Source organism: Pseudophryne corroboree, chromosome 7 (assembly GCF_028390025.1).
Source record: "Pseudophryne corroboree isolate aPseCor3 chromosome 7, aPseCor3.hap2, whole genome shotgun sequence".
In the NCBI taxonomy this organism is placed as follows: Eukaryota; Metazoa; Chordata; class Amphibia; order Anura; family Myobatrachidae; genus Pseudophryne; species Pseudophryne corroboree.
In genome coordinates this window covers 488,702,956-488,721,289 of record NC_086450.1, presented here as the reverse complement: position 1 = coordinate 488,721,289, position 18,334 = coordinate 488,702,956, and the positions used below count along the sequence as shown (strand labels likewise).

The window sequence follows — 18,334 nt, the reverse complement described above, 5'->3', positions numbered from 1 at the left end:
GGACATGACCTGAGGCTAATAAACATCTATGGGCCCCATTCAAAGTGGGACAGGAAATATCTTTTCAGGTAGATAAAACCGTTTCTTTTTACGGTCTGGCAGATTGTCTTTGGAGGTGATTTTAACACCGTCATTAGGCCAAAAGGGGACACAAAGGCGACCCTGGGCTATGATTCCTATTTTCTAGTTGGCATGGTTAGAGAGGCTGGTCTGGTGGATGTGCACGTTCGCCATTTCCCATACCTCACAGGTTTCACCTATCATTGTGGTAGTCGTAAGTCTAGGATAGATAGGTTTTTTGTTAAGGAGTCCTCGAAAACTTTGCCTCCTGAGACAAAGCCAGTAGAGTTCTCCGATCACGTTTTTCTGTGTGTTGCTTTGAACGTCTCAGAACCCCCTCAGAAAGGGCGGGGCCTTTGGCGTTTGAATTCCGAGCTCCTAAAGGAGGACGGAGTTTTACAGTCCTTTAGAGACTTTCTTCAACTACAGCAAACACTTCTGGAGGCTGGTTGGAGTAGGTCTGAGTGGTGGGAGGTGTGTAAAAAGAGGACTCGAAGGCTTTTTCAAAGGCTGGTAGCCAGGAAAAACTTGACAAAAAGATGTATCTACCAGAGCCTGAGAAAGAAACTTGTTTTCTTGATCTCTGAGCGTGGAGATAGTGGGGAAATCTCCTGGGTGAAGGCTCAGATGAAGGAATATCAGTACGATCGCCTGGCTTCTTTGATTCTGGAGAGGGATTATGGAAAGTACCACTCGCCTGATCCCTACCAGAGTTGCAGAAAATCAGTTGATTTGAGGGAGGTCCGGGGCCTGTTTGATGACCAGGGTACTCTTCGTGAAGACAGGGAGGGTATTTTGGGAGTCATCAGGTCCTATTACTCCAGCCTTTTGTCTGAGCAGCCACTCATCAGAGAGAGGATGGATCAGTTTCTGAGGGAGACACCTGGGCTTGAGCAACTTGATCCTTCTTTTGACTCTTTGGGCAGTGATGTGACAGTGGAGGAGGTCAAGAGAGCCATAGACGGTTTGTCTATAAAAAAATCTCCAGGCCCAGATGGGTTAACATCTGAATTTTTTAAAGCTTTTTCAGACATCTTGGCTCCTCATCTCATGGAGGTATTTAATGAAAGCCTGGGTAAGGGATCACTCCCTCCCTCTATGAGATCCTCTGCTCTCATATTATTGTCTAAAGGTAGGGACAAGGTGCGTGTTGAGAACTGGCGCCCCATCGCTCTTCTCAATACGAACAGAAAGATTCTGGCAAAGGTACTTTTTAATCGGCTGATGGAAGTTTCCGGGCTGTTACTTTCTCCGTCTCAGCATTGCACTGTAAAAGGCCGAAGCACCTTTTAGTGCTGTCCTTGGCATCCGGAAAACTGTGGAGCAATGTTGTGCTGAAAAATGGGGTAAGTATTTGCTGGCATTGGATCAGTCCAAGGCTTTTGACTGAGTTAATCATCAGTACCTGTGGGCTGTGCTGGAGATGTATGGTCTTCCAGCGAGGGTGGTAGATTGGCTTCGTATCATTTACAATCAGGCTGAGAGCTTCCCACTTGTCAATGGCTGGGTAGGCCCTGCTTTTGCGGTCAACTCGGGTAGCCGTCAGGGGTGTCCCCTGAGTCCCCTTCTATATGTATTTGCAATTGATCCTTTTGTGCGGAGGATTGAGAGCGGTGCTGTGGCAGGGGTTCAACTGGGCCCTGGGTTGCCGCTGAGGGTGGTGGCCTACGCAGTCGATGTTACTGTAGTCCTGTCATCTGTGGCAGAGGCACGTGGCATGGAACATCTTATCTGTGAGTACTCTGAGGCTTTGTGCTCCAGAATGAATCAGGATAAGTGTGAAGCTTTCTGGATGGGGGAGGAAGGTGATGAATTTACCCTTCCGGATAGCCTCCCCCGCGCCAGTCCAGAGATTAAAGTTCTAAGTATCAAACTTGGCTGTGGTGATTATGCCACTCAGAATTGGGAGAAGAGGCTGGAAGATGCTACCAGGAAGGTGCAGTCCTGGAGAAGGTGGCAACTTTCTCTCAGGGAGAGGGTTGACTTATGCAAAATCTTATTCCGCTTTTTCTGTATGTCAGTTATGTGTGCTTCTTGCCACAGTCCTTGTGGACCAAGATTAATTCTTTATTCTTCCTGATGTTATGGGGGAATAGAATGAATCTGGTCAAGAGAGGGATCACCTACAGATTGAGGGAACAGCGGGGACTGAGTATGGTCAACCCTGTGGTGTTTTTTGCTACAATGTTTTTAAAACTGAATCTAGGGAGTTTGTTTTTAAGAACTCCCCCTTGATGGGTAGAGAGTTTTAGGGCCTGGGTGTTTCCCTTCCTCAGGTTATGGATGGATGGTGGCCAAGTAAAAACCTTTCGAGTCTGGCATGGCTACCTCCCAATCTACATTATACTGTGCTTGAAGATGACGATGCTTTGGGGGCTGGAGGTGGGTGAAGTCAAAAACTTCTCTAGAAGGGAGTTGGAGAGAAGAATTTTGCGGACTCACTTTTATGCTCCGCTGTCGTTGAGGGACTGCCCAGGCAGTGTCTGCTCAGATGGGTTTTCTTTGATTAATTCTCAAAGAATCCCACTGAAGTTCAGAGATATTGCCTGGCTTTCTTTCCAAGGGAGGCTTTATGTGCGGGGTGACCTCAAGTGTAGAAGTGCCAATGATCGTAGCTGCCCAAGTGATGAATGTCTAGGGGAAGTGGAGACAATGGACCATTTCCTCCTTGAGTGTCCCTTCAATATAAAGGTTTACAGAGCAGTATCAAGGGCCTTACGCATCTCGTGCCTTTCGGGGCTTAGTTACCCTGAGTGGGTTTATGGGGCGTTCAAAGGGTATAGAAGGTTTGATTTAACCACAATTTTTATAGTTAGTTTAGAAGTTAGGTTTCACACATGGGGTGCACGGTGTCAGGTTTTCCTCAGAGCAAAGGTCCTCCCCTGTGAGGAGGTGGTGGGAAATATTCTGCACGAGGTTAAGAGGATGATGGATATGGATAGGAAGAGGTTGGATGCTGTCGGGTGGTCCAGGCTCTGGCACCACCTGAAACCCCTTTGAGTGGGTAGCAGAAGTCCTTTTCTTGTTCATCTTATGGCTTCCTATCCTTCACCTTCCTGTAGATTTTCTTTTTTCTGTTTTTTTCATTAAAGCGGGTTGCATGTGACTAAAAGACTTTATTCATCATTTCATTGCTTATGGTTATGAGATGTGTTGTTCGAATACAGTAGGTTGTTTTTTGCTTAGATGTTAAGCAATATTGATATTGCGTATAGTTATATAAGCTTTGTTGCCTTTTGGTTTGGATTATTGGGCAACAATTCAATGTATATTGTATGTCCTATTTTTATGAGTTTTACCATATTTATGTAATGTATGTTGCAATTTTTTCTTAATAAAAGATAGCAGTATATACATGGGCATTTTACACAGGTGCAGCGGTATAGACATGTGGACATTACACACAGGTGCAGCGGTATATACATGTGGGCATTATACACAGGGGCAGCGGTATATACCTGTGGGCATAATACACAAGTGCAGCAGTATATACATGCGGGCATTATACACAGGTGCAGCAGTATATACATGTGGGCATTATACACAAGTGCTGGTATATATATATATATATATATATATAGGCATTATACATAGATTCAGGTGTATATACATGTGGGCATTATATTATACGCAGGTACAGCAGTACATGTGTGCATTATACACAAGTGCAGGTGTATATATATATATATATATATATATATATATATAGTGCTATGCCAGTGGATTTTCTATATGCAACCCCTAGGCAATGAGCATTCCCCTTGGCAACGAGCATGGATCCCAGAAGTTGAAATCCCTGGCAACAAACATGACACTCAGCGCATAAAATCCTTGGCAACGAGCATGACACCCAGCACATGAAACCCCTGGCAACGAGCATGGATCTCAGTGCATGAAAACCCTGGCAATGAACATGACACCCAGTGCATGAAACCCCTGGCAACCAGCATGGATCCTAGAGCATGAAACCCCTGGCAACGAGCATGACATCCAGCGCGTGAAACCCCTGGCAACGAGCATGACACCCAGAGTGTGAAACCCTTGGCAACGAGCAGGTCATTTAAAAGTAATTAGAAGCCTTACTGTAGGACTTACTGTATCACTGGCATTGCGGTGTTTGGCATAATATGGTGCAGGGGCATTACTGTGTGTGACGTAATAAGGTGGATTTTTTCCCCCTGTGGTGGCCGAGGTCTGTTGTTGCAGGGTCAAAAACTGCAGTGTATGGTAATCTTATCCTGTGCGGTCACGCCCGTTTGCACAAAGACCACGCCCATTTCTAGTGAAGCCCCCCTTCCGGTCGGCAGCGGTGTGCGCAAAATAGTTTTTCTTATGTTTATGGGGTGGCGGTGCAGTATGAATGTCTATGGGGGAGGAGCATTTTTTACTGTTTGCAATGGGAGTCAAACTGTCTAGAAACGGCCTTGGCCCCAGGGATGATAGATAGCCCCAATTTGTCGCTGATTGAGGCCCCGGGACTGGGAGGGATGTGGCCAACTCCTGGAGGTGTGGCCAGGCCCCATCCTTAAAAAAATATACAAAAATGATACTTATGTGCTGTCACGAAGCAGTCGCTTTGAGGGTGGGGGGCGCCAATGGCAGATTTGGTGGGTGGGGGTGAGGTTGGGGAGTCTGATTGCTGCCCCCTGCACATCATGCCGGAAGAGAGAGCCTCTCCCCAACCCAGTGCACAGTAGTGAGTGCTGAGCTAGGGAGAAAGGCTGCTACAGCAACAGTCTCTTCTCAATTCCTGCCCGAGGTGCCTGCAGCCCACCCACTGTACCCACCGTGCCGAAACTCTGCAAAATGTCATCCCACCAAAATACAGTGCTGAATGGGGGAGGAACAGAGGAGCCTGCAGGCCGCTGCTGCACACAGAGACATGTCATCTGAATGGAATTGTTATAGAAATACTATTAGAATGTTTTAGATTTTTTTTCTATTTATAGTGATTTTCTCCAAAAGGACCCAAGACTATCATCCTCCCCCTTACATTACATGCCCCCTATTCCTCCTCCTTCAGCCTGTATTACCCCCAAATACCCCACATACAGTATCGTGGTGACGTGGTCCTGGCTCCTGTGATACAGCCTGTGCTGGAGAGAACACTGTATTTCCCTGCGTGCTGACAATAGAGAATCAGTGAGTAATACAGAAAGTGAAAGAATGTTTCCTGCAGTAACGTTCTCTGCTCTCTGCTGGGAGTAAACACCCTACAGAACATACAGAAACTCGCCCCAAACACCCAGCTGTGATTTTCGGAACAACATTTAAAAATATAATTTTCTATTCCCGACTCTGGGGTATATTCAATTAGCAGTGATAACGGACTTTTCACGTGAAAAGTCCGGTTTTCGGGTGAAAAAACGGACTTTTCACGTGAAACGCAATTACAGCCTATTCAATTATCCTGGAAAATTATCACTGATCATTTTTTCACTAATTTCACTTCACCTTCTCTGAAGCAGGTGAAAAGTTGGGAAAAGTCACTATTTTAAGGTAAAAATGTTTGGATATGGTACAGAACTCCTGGGACACCCCCCTTAATGACTAATTAGGCACGTTGAAGTTTTTAATTATTTTTAATTGGCCAATAATGACATGTCATTTTTGGGGTGAAAAAGTAAAAAGTGATGGAAATTGAGGTTCAAGGTATGGGACAGGTATATTGGGGTGCTTTATGAGTGGGACAGGTGTTTTTTAGGCTTGCAGATGGGAGTAATCGGTCTGTTTCCACTTTTTTTTAAAGAACCCTAAAATGACCCAAATATATACTTATACCCATTTTCATGTACCCCAAATGTAATGAGAGCATTTATTTTGCTCAAAAAAACTTGCTTTCTATCATTTTTTTTGCATTTTTAAAAAAATGCATATAACAGCCATTTCACATAATTTAAGTCCCCAAAAACTCTCTAATGTGATCTCTAACACACTTCTCTTCTGTTTTCCTATGTTAGTTTAGCATTTTTTGGGGTACAGGCCAATTTCCCCATTTTCACCTGCACTTTTCACTCCAAGAATTTTTACGTGAAACCCGGTCGGAATTGAATAGGTCGAAAAACGGAACGTTTTCACGGCAATTTTCGGGCGATTGGCGCGAAAAATCTTCGGACGAAAAATTGAAAAACGGAGCATTTTCGCGGCAATTTTCGGCCGATTGCCGCGAAAAATTTGCGGGTGAAAAATTGCCGCGAATTTGCAGATAATTGAATACCCTAGTCTGACTTGTCCGGGAGCAGCAGATGACACTATACATGGGAGATACGGGGGAAAATGTCACTCAGGTGATTTTTAACAAAGGGTTTGTAGCTGCATACCCTCCAGCTGGACCTTTTTGGCAGGTACAGTACCTTTTTTTTATGGTCTGTACCAATTTTTGATTCTCCAAACTTCCATTGAAAGTATAGGAAAGGGGCCCATGACCACGCCCATTTTCCTAATTTGTACCGATTTTTAGGTGTAAAATGTTGGAGGGTATGTAACTGGCAGGGGTGCCATGGGTGGTGATATGTGTGTACTATTGTGTGGCGTACACAGGTGATACATAGTAGACACCAGCAGAAAGAACTGTTGGGGCACAGCAGCCAGATAGACTTAACCAGGACCAGCCGCTCTGGCAGCAGGATATCACTGGGTCCTTATAGTGCACACAATATATAAAATATAATTTTTACAAATTCATATTAAATAGTATCCAGCAAAATATAGTTAAAAGACCGTGTACAAATAGACATTCAAAGAATTAAAATGTGAATTAAAACCGAACATGGACTCACTATATCAGTGCATCGCAATTTCTGCTTCAACAAAGGAATTCGGGATACCTCCTGGTGCGCCCGCAAGAGGTCCGCCACTATGTTCCCAATCGAGGCGGCTGTGTGTGATGTCATGCAGCTGCTGTGATCACGCCCCCACCACACCCCCGTGCGCACCGCACCGCCCCCCGTTTGGCCGGCTCCGCCCCCGCAATGCTCCATCTCTGCCCTGCAAACGGAGCATTGCCGCCCCGCCCCTCGACCGCCTCGTCCTGATTGACAGGCAGAAGAGATCTCATTTTCTGTGCCCCTTTCCCCCGCAGAAAGTGTGGGTGCATGCGCAGGACGGGGCTCATCCTATCTCATCCTAAACCTCTGTTCCACGCTCTCTATGTACCAAATCTGTGTCACCCCTGTCTGTCTACCCCTCCCCTTTAGAAAGCAAGCTCTCACGAGCAGGGCCCTCTTCCCTCATGTGCTTACCCTTTTCTTACTTTAATAATCTTCAGCTGCACCAACTCCATCAGTCTTCTGCCACCTGATACTTATTCCAGTGTCATCTGCTGATGTAACTATGTGTATTTACCCTGTACTTGTCCTATACTGTCATCAACTGTAAGTCGCTGTTTTCCTGGTTGATTATTTGTTTATATACTCTGTAATTGGGCGCTGCGGAACCCTTGTGGCGCCATATAAATAAAGGATAATAATAATAATAATAATAATGTGCCTGCGGGACGATCACAATAATTCTGGTTGGATCGCGATTTGCAATCCAACCTGAATTAGCTCCTTTATGTGATGCGGCTCCCACTCCCGCACCTGTCACTGCTCCCATCCTCCGACTGTCCGCCTTCCTCATCTTCAGAGGAGGCTTGGGAGGCGGCAGCAATGCTCCCATACTTGCCTACTTTTGAAAACTAGGGAGATTACAATAGGATGTTCAGCACCGAGGGGGCGTGTCATACTCTGCCCAAAGGGCGTTCCTCGTTACACAAATAGGCGTGTCTTTGCTGAAATGCTTGTTGTTGCGAGATATTTCTATATAACATTAGTAACAATATATTTTGGGAAATTTGCCAAATATTGATAATAGAGATCATGGGTTCAGTTCTATGAGAACCGACCCCCCCCCCCCCCCCCCCCCGCCTGAACTTTGCGATCGGAGCTGGGATGTTAGCCCGGCTCGGGCTTTCCCGCCTGCCTCGATTACATAATTGAGGCAAAACATCATCATCCTGCTGTCGTATTCTTGCGGGTTTTGGATTCTATATAAGTGCCCGAGCATCAGCGCCATCTTCTTCACTCCAACATTGGAGAGTGTACTGGATGGACGTGTCTGTCTCAGTACTGTGAGGCGAGGAGAGGTGTGGCTTGGTGTGCGGCGGGTAGGGGTGCTCTGTCTGTTGTATCTGAAAGTGGTGCTCTCTCTGTCTGCTGTATCAGAAAGGGGCGCTCTCTCTGTCTGCTGTACCTGAAAGGGGCGCTCTCTATGTCTGCTGTATCTGAAAGGGGTGCTCTCTCTGTCTGCTGTATATGAAAGGGGCGCTCTCTCTGTCTGCTGTATATGAAAGGGGCGCTCTCTATGTCTGCTGTATCTGAAAGGAGTGCTCTCTCTGTCTGCTGTATCTGAAAGGGGCACTCTCTCTGTCTGCTGTATCTGAAAGAGGCGCTCTCTCTGTCTGCTGTATCTGAAAGGGGCGCTCTCTCTCTCTGCTGTATCTGAAAGGGGCGCTCTCCCTCTCTCTGCTGTATCTGAAAGGAGTGCTCTCTCTGTCTGCTGTATCTGAAAGGAGTGCTCTCTCTGTCTGCTGTATCTAAAAAGGGGTGCTCTCTCCGTCAGCTGTATCTGAAAGGGGTGCTCTCTCTGTCTGCTGTATCTGAAAGGGGCGCTCTCTCTGTCTGCTGTATCTGAAAGGGGTGCTCTCTCTGTCTGCTGTATCTGAAAGGGGTGCTCTCTCTGTCTGCTGTATCTGAAAGGGGCGCTCTCTATGTCTGCTGTATCTGAAAGGAGTGCTCTCTCTGTCTGCTGTATCTGAAAGGGGCACTCTCTCTGTCTGCTGTATCTGAAAGAGGCGCTCTCTCTGTCTGCTGTATCTGAAAGGGGCGCTCTCTCTCTCTGCTGTATCTGAAAGGGGCGCTCTCTCTCTCTCTGCTGTATCTGAAAGGAGTGCTCTTTCTGTCTGCTGTATCTGAAAGGAGTGCTCTCTCTGTCTGCTGTATCTAAAAAGGGGTGCTCTCTCCGTCAGCTGTATCTGAAAGGGGTGCTCTCTCTGTCTGCTGTATCTGAAAGGGGCGCTCTCTCTGTCTGCTGTATCTGAAAGGGGTGCTCTCTCTGTCTGCTGTATCTGAAAGGGGTGCTCTCTCTGTCTGCTGTATCTGAAAGGAGTGCTCTCTCTGTCTGCTGTATCTGAAAGGAGTGCTCTCTCTGTCTGCTGTATGTGAAAGGAGTGCTCTCTCTGTCTGTTGTATCTGAAAGGGGGGCTCTCTCTATCTGCTGTATCTGAAAGGAGTGCTCTCTCTGCTGTATCTGAAAGGGGTGCTCTCTCTGTCTCATGTATCTGAAAGGAGTGCTCTCTCCGTCAGCTGTATCTGAAAGGGGTGCTCTCTCTGTCTGCTGTATCTGAAAGGGGTGCTCTCTCTCTCTCTGCTGTATATGAAAGGGGTGCTCTCTCTGTCTGCTGTATCTGAAAGGAGTGCTCTCTCTGTCTGCTGTATCTGAAAGGGGTGCTCTCTCTGTCTGCTGTATCTGAAAAGGGGTGCTCTCTCCGTCAGCTGTATCTGAAAGGGGTGCTCTCTCTGTCTGCTGTATCTGAAAGGGGTGCTCTCTCTGTCTGCTGTATCTGAAAAAGGAGTGCTCTCTCTGTCTGCTGTATCTAAAAAAGGAGTGCTCTCTCTGTCTGTTGTATCTGTAGAGGGGTGCTCTCTCTGTCTGCTGTATATGAAAGGGGTGCTCTCTCTGTCTGCTGTATCTGAAAAGGGGTGCTCTCTCCGTCAGCTGTATCTGAAAGGGGTGCTCTTTCTGTCTGCTGTATCTGAAAGGGGTGCTCTCTCTGTCTGCTGTATCTGAAAAAGGAGTGCTCTCTCTGTATGCTGTATCTAAAAAAGGAGTGCTCTCTCTGTCTGTTGTATCTGTAGAGGGGTGCTCTCTCTGTCTGCTGTATATGAAAGGGGTGCTCTCTCTGTCTGCTGTATATGAAAAAGGAGTGCTCTCTCTCTGTCTGCTGTATCTGTAGAGGGGTGCTCTCTCTGTCTGCTGTATATGAAAGGGGTGTTCTCTCTGTCTGCTGTATCTGAAAAAGGGGTGCTCTCTCTGCCTGCTGTATCTGAAAAAGGAGTGCTCTCTCTGCCTGCTGTATCTAAAAAGGGGTGCTCTCTCTGTCTGCTGTATATGAAAGGGGTGCTCTGTCTGTCTGCTGTATCTGAAAGGGGTGCTCTCTCTGTCTGCTGTATCTGAAAAAGGGGTGCTCTCTCTGCCTGCTGTATCTGAAAAAGGGGTGCTCTCTCTGTCAGCTGTATCTGAAAAAGGGGTGCTCTCTGAGTGGGCTGTATTTGAAAAAGGAGTGCTCTCTCTGTCTGCTGTATCTGAAAGGAGTGCTCTCTCTGTCTGCTGTATCTGAAAGGAGTGCTCTCTCTCTGTCTGCTGTATCTGAAAAAGGGGTGCTCTCTGTCTGCTGTATCTGAAAGGGGTGCTCTCTCTGTCTGCTGTATCTGAAAGGGGTGCTCTCTCTGTCTGCTGTATCTGAAAGGGGCGCTCTCTCTGTCTGCTGTATCTGAAAGGAGTGCTCTCTCAGTCTACTGTATCTGAAAGGGGCGCTCTCTCTGTCTGCTGTATCTGATAGGGGTGCTCTCTCTGCCTGCTGTATCTGAAAAAGAAGTGCTCTCTCTGCCTGCTGTATCTGAAAGGGGTGCTCTCTCTGTCTGCTGTATCTAAAAAGGGGTGCTCTCTCTGTCTGCTGTATCTGAAAGGGGTGCTCTCTCTGTCTGCTGTATCTGAAAGGAGTGCTCTCTCAGTCTACTGTATCTGAAAGGGGCACTCTCTCTGTCTGCTGTATCTGATAGGGGTGCTCTCTCTGTCTGCTGTATCTGAAAGGGGTGCTCTCTCTGTCTGCTGTATCTGAAAGGGGTGCTCTCTCTGTCTGCTGTATCTGAAAGGGGTGCTCTCTCTGTCTGCTGTATCTGAAAGGGGTGCTCTCTCTGTCTGCTGTATCTGAAAGGGGTGCTCTCTCTCTCTCTGATGTATATGTAACCCTGATTTAGGGTTTAAACAACACTTATACTGAGGTAGTTATAATATAGTGACTAAAATGGAGTATAAGCATATATATTATTCATATAAAAGTTAATGGATGTTGTAATACTGTATGCATGTTTTGAGGTAAATAATACAGTTCACATATATGTAATTGTATGTACATTGATGTAAATGTAGTGGTGAATACAATTAAGGCTTATTTTATGGTTTCACAGTGTATCTAAAGGGTTAATGTCCTTGTGCTCCTAACTGTCAATCACCTAGTGGGGTGATTGCCAGTGGGCGGGGCATCACCTCAGAGTGGGTCATGTGACTACTAGAGAGGGGTGGAGAGTGTGCTGTGAGTGTAGCTGAGGGAGAGACTGCATATCCCTTGGTGAGAGGACATAGTTTTTTGCTGCTCCGGCCGTCGCCCGCATTAGAGCTGAGCGGTATACATTGCGGCGGCCGGAGGGGGCTTAGTGTGTGTTGCCAGAACAGGGCTTCCTTACTGTAAAGGTGGTGACAGCAGCATTGAGACTCAGCACTGTTCATAGAACCCGGCATCAGCGCTAGTCAACTCACCCAGCAGTATTGGAAGGGCGCATCTATGACAGGGAGACAGAGAGGGTTCCTTCCTACCTATTACTGGCACAGACTCTGACAGCCACAACAAAGAAGCCAGGACCAGCAGCAGAAGCTCCATTCTGTGTGGCTGTAAGTGTAAGGGAGGAGTCGGGGGAGCATCCTGCTGCAGCATCACTAGATCGTAGAAGTGTGAGTGCATAATCCAGCCATTTATATTACCCCTACACTAAGCACAGCAAGCCATAGGTGACTATGGTACATAGTCAATTTCATATTGGGACTAAGGACTCCAGGGCTAGGCCGCAATAATGGCTATTAAGCAGGAGGATAGTAATGGGTCACAGTAGTCAGAGTGACCTATAATTACAGTTCCATGTATGGCTTAATCATAGTGCTAAGGAGAAGGTAGAAAGCACTGGGTATATATATGTAACAGGAGTGGAGTGAAAGTGGAGTGAAACTTGAACTGTTTAACGCTTCATAAATAGTTTTAAAGCTCCCCCATATATCAGCATCACATCAGTCAAAGGAGAGCCAGAGACATTGTTCCGCAGCTCTAAATAGAAAGTAACACCCTAAAGCTGCCACCTAATGTGTGTATTTATGCCCCTGAATTAGCAGAATTAGAGTCAAGGACATTAAAGGTAGCCATACTACAGTGACATTGGATGGATGTTAAAGCCTCTTAGCCACAAAGGATTAGAATATCATCCCGATTCAAGGACTAGCTTGTGGCACTTTAATACAACTGTGTTATATGTATATTCGTGAACCCGTAAGAAGGACTGACACGTAAGAGACTATTAGTTTTAAAGTTAAAGGATTTGAGCTCGCTGTGACTATGATAAGAGAAACCATCTCTTGCAGATATATTTAATATAGACTCATCCTAAGAGACAACAATAATTTGAGGCATACAGGAATCGAAAAGCTATATATGCTCTGAAATATAGAAAGCATCAGCTACTTCAAATGGACACAAGGACGCAGCATAACAAAGGTTTATCATACCAGCTTCTTAGGAGTTTAGTTTAATACTGGACAACTACGGTGACATTTTTACTGAGGAAAGGATACAGATTCCTTGGTAATCAACTGTTGATGTTACTATCTATGAGCTAAATAGATACTTTCTGTTATCTGCCAAGGAGGAACTATAAGTAACCTTATAGGAGAAAGTAATCGCTACCATAAGTAGACTGATCCAAACATCTTTCTCTTTAACTGAAGGGAGAACTGATAGTTGATACTAAAACATAGTGTCAGACATTCTGTATTAACTGCTGTTATTTTTAGGAAATTTATGGGCCCTTATAGTGCACTATCATATTAAGAGTACCCGGGTCACTCTAACACCTAAGGGTGTCTTGAAAAGAAAAAGGATTTGTTGTATTGCATGCAGGTACTGTGTATAGGCCTAATTGACAGGGGGTTAGCATGGATTAATGACTTAAAGGGAATGTGTAATTGATGAAATGTTAATGTATACTTAATCCATTTGGTACTGGTCATTAAAGTGTTATACTTTCCATGTGTGTCTGGTCCGTCTGGAAGTTGATCTGAAGATCCTGGAAGAAAGAGACAGGTATATTAGATAATATATCTATGATATAAGGGAATCATCCCCTAAGGATATAGATCAGGCTTACTCAAGCAAGCCTTAACGGTAGTTAAATACTACACATAGCTTGAGTGGAGGCACAGCTATTAGGTAACCATCCCTTAATAGAATACATAGACAGCTCTCGTTCAAGGTATTGAGGGTAGGGTTACATTTGGAGGCACCGCGTGAGATAGAAGTTACACTCAGGCCCTGTTACACCACAGGTGTCAGCTGCCATTAATTATTATTGATAAAGTCCTCACATCCCTAAAAATAAAATACAAATATGGGAAAGAAGCAAAGGAACAGGGAGAAGGTTGGACATAAAGCCATTGCTGTATCAGTTGGGAGAGTTGAAGCCAATATAGAATGTAAAAGTATGGACAAACAAGAGTACCATAAGGGGCCAGGCTTAAAGGAAGAGGTGACATGCAAGTTTGTGGGAACTTTTGTAAATAACCTAGGTGAGAAAAATGAAAAAATATTAGATGTCCCTGTAGAGTTAGAGAAGAGAAAGAAAAAATCAAAGGACAAGAAAGTCAGACTTGATCCCCACCTAAAGGATAGTGAGGGAGGTGTTAGTGACAACCTTGCTCATACTTTGGTCGCTAACATGGATTATGGAATGAAAGGAGATAAGAATGTTCTACCACTGAAAGAGAGAGTTCCAGGGGAAGTGAAGATAGATGTAGGTATACAGAAATTAGAAACTGTGGTAAAGCAAATAGCTGAGGATTATAAGAAACATGGACAATTAGTATTAGCTCTGCCAAAAGATCAACAGAAGGACCTGCTTTCCCTGTTTCCAACTTCCATTGAGGAACCAACAAGAAGAGATAGCCCAGTGGATCTACAGACCCCGATTGAGGTGATAAGACATATAGCACTGGACAGGTCTAAACATATTTATCAGTTGTTGGAGGTTCTAGATGAAACCCGATGGAAGCTAAAAGAAGAACAGATGTTTAACACCAAAATTGATGAGAGGAACAAAGAGCTTGAAAGAGAACTTTGGTTTATACAGAGAGAGATGGAAACCATGGCATCTGATGAAAGACAAACCAGAGTGAATCAGGAGCAACAAAAGTTGATAATGTACCAGCAGCAGGAAGACAATATTCATTCTCTGGAATCAAAAATAACTGAGTTGTCTGAATTACTGGAAGTGCGTAAAGAAACTGAAAAGGAGGATCATATTCGTCTGAATGAAATGAAAGAAAGACTGTCTCAGCTAGAATCTGAGAATAAAATACTCAAGGATGCCAACTTCCTAAACAACTGTCCTGAAGACCGTATCCATGAATTTTCTATGCGACCGGATACTAAGGACATAGCATTACAGACTGAGGTAGTGGATGGTATATTGCTGAGACAATCTTCTATGAATAAAGTTGATAGTAAAGGGACACAGTATATGTCTCTTAAAATGACTGGCACAGTAATATGGTTCCATGTGAAGAAAGGCTATGGCTTCATTAAAAGGCATGACACCGGAGAAGACATATTTGTACATTGGACAGCCATAACGAAGAATAACCCCCTAAAACTGTTGTACAGTGTAGGAGATGGAGAGAAAGTAGAATTTGAAGTGTTGGAAGGGGAAAAGGGTGTACATGCAGCAAATGTGACTGGCATAGGTGGAGTACCAGTGAAAGGGAGTCGATTTGCTCCAAACCGACGAGGATCATACAGTTATTGTTATCAACCACGAGAAAAAGCGGTTGATGAAGGAAGTGCATATTCAGAACAAAGGCAAGGGAGAGATCCAGCTCCATGTCATCCTTCTACAACCTTACATTACCGACCTCTCTTGAGGTTCAATGGTAGATTAAATCAGTCCCAGGATCAAGAAACGGAAAATTCAGATGCAAAAGACTTGATAACTTTAGATGCTTCGTCAGAGAAAGAAACTAGTCTCAGTGACAATCGTAGTGAGGTACATGATAACTTTACCCTAGCACAATCTCTTAAATCTTCCATCCGAAGTCCAGTACTAAAAGAAGTCAATAAATCAGGTGTAGAAGAGCAAGGGAAACCAGCACGATCAGAGAACACTATCCCTGGGAGGCATGAAGGCTATGTAGTTCCATCCCTCCCTATTTGGCCAACAGTTAAAATGGTTGAGATGAGGTGGCTTGCTAATGGATGTGAATGAATATATACTATTTTAGCATAGTGAGTAAGGTAGATGGTGCATTGGCACCTAAAGATGTTAAACAGTGACAATGCACCAGGGGGAGAAATGTAACCCTGATTTAGGGTTTAAACAACACTTATACTGAGGTAGTTATAATATAGTGACTAAAATGGAGTATAAGCATATATATTATTCATATAAAAGTTAATGGATGTTGTAATACTGTATGCATGTTTTGAGGTAAATAATACAGTTCACATATATGTAATTGTATGTACATTGATGTAAATGTAGTGGTGAATACAATTAAGGCTTATTTTATGGTTTCACAGTGTATCTAAAGGGTTAATGTCCTTGTGCTCCTAACTGTCAATCACCTAGTGGGGTGATTGCCAGTGGGCGGGGCATCACCTCAGAGTGGGTCATGTGACTACTAGAGAGGGGTGGAGAGTGTGCTGTGAGTGTAGCTGAGGGAGAGACTGCATATCCCTTGGTGAGAGGACATAGTTTTTTGCTGCTCCGGCCGTCGCCCGCATTAGAGCTGAGCGGTATACATTGCGGCGGCCGGAGGGGGCTTAGTGTGTGTTGCCAGAACAGGGCTTCCTTACTGTAAAGGTGGTGACAGCAGCATTGAGACTCAGCACTGTTCATAGAACCCGGCATCAGCGCTAGTCAACTCACCCAGCAGTATTGGAAGGGCGCATCTATGACAGGGAGACAGAGAGGGTTCCTTCCTACCTATTACTGGCACAGACTCTGACAGCCACAACAAAGAAGCCAGGACCAGCAGCAGAGGCTCCATTCTGTGTGGCTGTAAGTGTAAGGGAGGAGTCGGGGGAGCATCCTGCTGCAGCATCACTAGATCGTAGAAGTGTGAGTGCATAATCCAGCCATTTATATTACCCCTACACTAAGCACAGCAAGCCATAGATGACTATGGTACATAGTCAATTTCATATTGGGACTAAGGACTCCAGGGCTAGGCCGCAATAATGGCTATTAAGCAGGAGGATAGTAATGGGTCACAGTAGTCAGAGTGACCTATAATTACAGTTCCATGTATGGCTTAATCATAGTGCTAAGGAGAAGGTAGAAAGCACTGGGTATATATATGTAACAGGAGTGGAGTGAAAGTGGAGTGAAACTTGAACTGTTTAACGCTTCATAAATAGTTTTAAAGCTCCCCCATATATCAGCATCACATCAGTCAAAGGAGAGCCAGAGACATTGTTCCGCAGCTCTAAATAGAAAGTAACACCCTAAAGCTGCCACCTAATGTGTGTATTTATGCCCCTGAATTAGCAGAATTAGAGTCAAGGACATTAAAGGTAGCCATACTACAGTGACATTGGATGGATGTTAAAGCCTCTTAGCCACAAAGGATTAGAATATCATCCCGATTCAAGGACTAGCTTGTGGCACTTTAATACAACTGTGTTATATGTATATTCGTGAACCCGTAAGAAGGACTGACACGTAAGAGACTATTAGTTTTAAAGTTAAAGGATTTGAGCTCGCTGTGACTATGATAAGAGAAACCATCTCTTGCAGATATATTTAATATAGACTCATCCTAAGAGACAACAATAATTTGAGGCATACAGGAATCGAAAAGCTATATATGCTCTGAAATATAGAAAGCATCAGCTACTTCAAATGGACACAAGGACGCAGCATAACAAAGGTTTATCATACCAGCTTCTTAGGAGTTTAGTTTAATACTGGACAACTACGGTGACATTTTTACTGAGGAAAGGATACAGATTCCTTGGTAATCAACTGTTGATGTTACTATCTATGAGCTAAATAGATACTTTCTGTTATCTGCCAAGGAGGAACTATAAGTAACCTTATAGGAGAAAGTAATCGCTACCATAAGTAGACTGATCCAAACATCTTTCTCTTTAACTGAAGGGAGAACTGATAGTTGATACTAAAACATAGTGTCAGACATTCTGTATTAACTGCTGTTATTTTTAGGAAATTTATGGGCCCTTATAGTGCACTATCATATTAAGAGTACCCGGGTCACTCTAACACCTAAGGGTGTCTTGAAAAGAAAAAGGATTTGTTGTATTGCATGCAGGTACTGTGTATAGGCCTAATTGACAGGGGGTTAGCATGGATTAATGACTTAAAGGGAATGTGTAATTGATGAAATGTTAATGTATACTTAATCCATTTGGTACTGGTCATTAAAGTGTTATACTTTCCATGTGTGTCTGGTCCGTCTGGAAGTTGATCTGAAGATCCTGGAAGAAAGAGACAGGTATATTAGATAATATATCTATGATATAAGGGAATCATCCCCTAAGGATATAGATCAGGCTTACTCAAGCAAGCCTTAACGGTAGTTAAATACTACACATAGCTTGAGTGGAGGCACAGCTATTAGGTAACCATCCCTTAATAGAATACATAGACAGCTCTCGTTCAAGGTATTGAGGGTAGGGTTACATTTGGAGGCACCGCGTGAGATAGAAGTTACACTCAGGCCCTGTTACACCACAGGTGTCAGCTGCCATTAATTATTATTGATAAAGTCCTCACATCCCTAAAAATAAAATACAAATATGGGAAAGAAGCAAAGGAACAGGGAGAAGGTTGGACATAAAGCCATTGCTGTATCAGTTGGGAGAGTTGAAGCCAATATAGAATGTAAAAGTATGGACAAACAAGAGTACCATAAGGGGCCAGGCTTAAAGGAAGAGGTGACATGCAAGTTTGTGGGAACTTTTGTAAATAACCTAGGTGAGAAAAATGAAAAAATATTAGATGTCCCTGTAGAGTTAGAGAAGAGAAAGAAAAAATCAAAGGACAAGAAAGTCAGACTTGATCCCCACCTAAAGGATAGTGAGGGAGGTGTTAGTGACAACCTTGCTCATACTTTGGTCGCTAACATGGATTATGGAATGAAAGGAGATAAGAATGTTCTACCACTGAAAGAGAGAGTT

The 18,334-nt window shown here is 44.3% G+C and overlaps 2 protein-coding genes and 1 long non-coding RNA gene across 3 annotated transcripts in view; 1 reads left to right on the top strand and 2 right to left on the bottom strand.

The window, feature by feature from the left end:
- Nucleotides 1-5,168, bottom strand: part of LOC134945697 (uncharacterized) — a 50,970-nt gene extending 45,802 nt beyond the window's left edge. The window contains exon 1 of the mRNA XM_063935142.1: nt 5,113-5,168. The gene's annotated coding sequence lies outside the window, so the exon portion shown is untranslated. The remainder of the gene's footprint in view (nt 1-5,112) is intronic.
- The window catches only part of LOC134945699 (uncharacterized), a 471,787-nt gene that overhangs the window by 288,006 nt on the left and 165,447 nt on the right, over nt 1-18,334 (top strand). The gene's annotated exons all lie outside the window — the stretch shown is intronic.
- LOC134945694 (E3 ubiquitin/ISG15 ligase TRIM25-like) overlaps nt 1-18,334 on the bottom strand; it is a 235,052-nt gene that overhangs the window by 82,308 nt on the left and 134,410 nt on the right. The gene's annotated exons all lie outside the window — the stretch shown is intronic.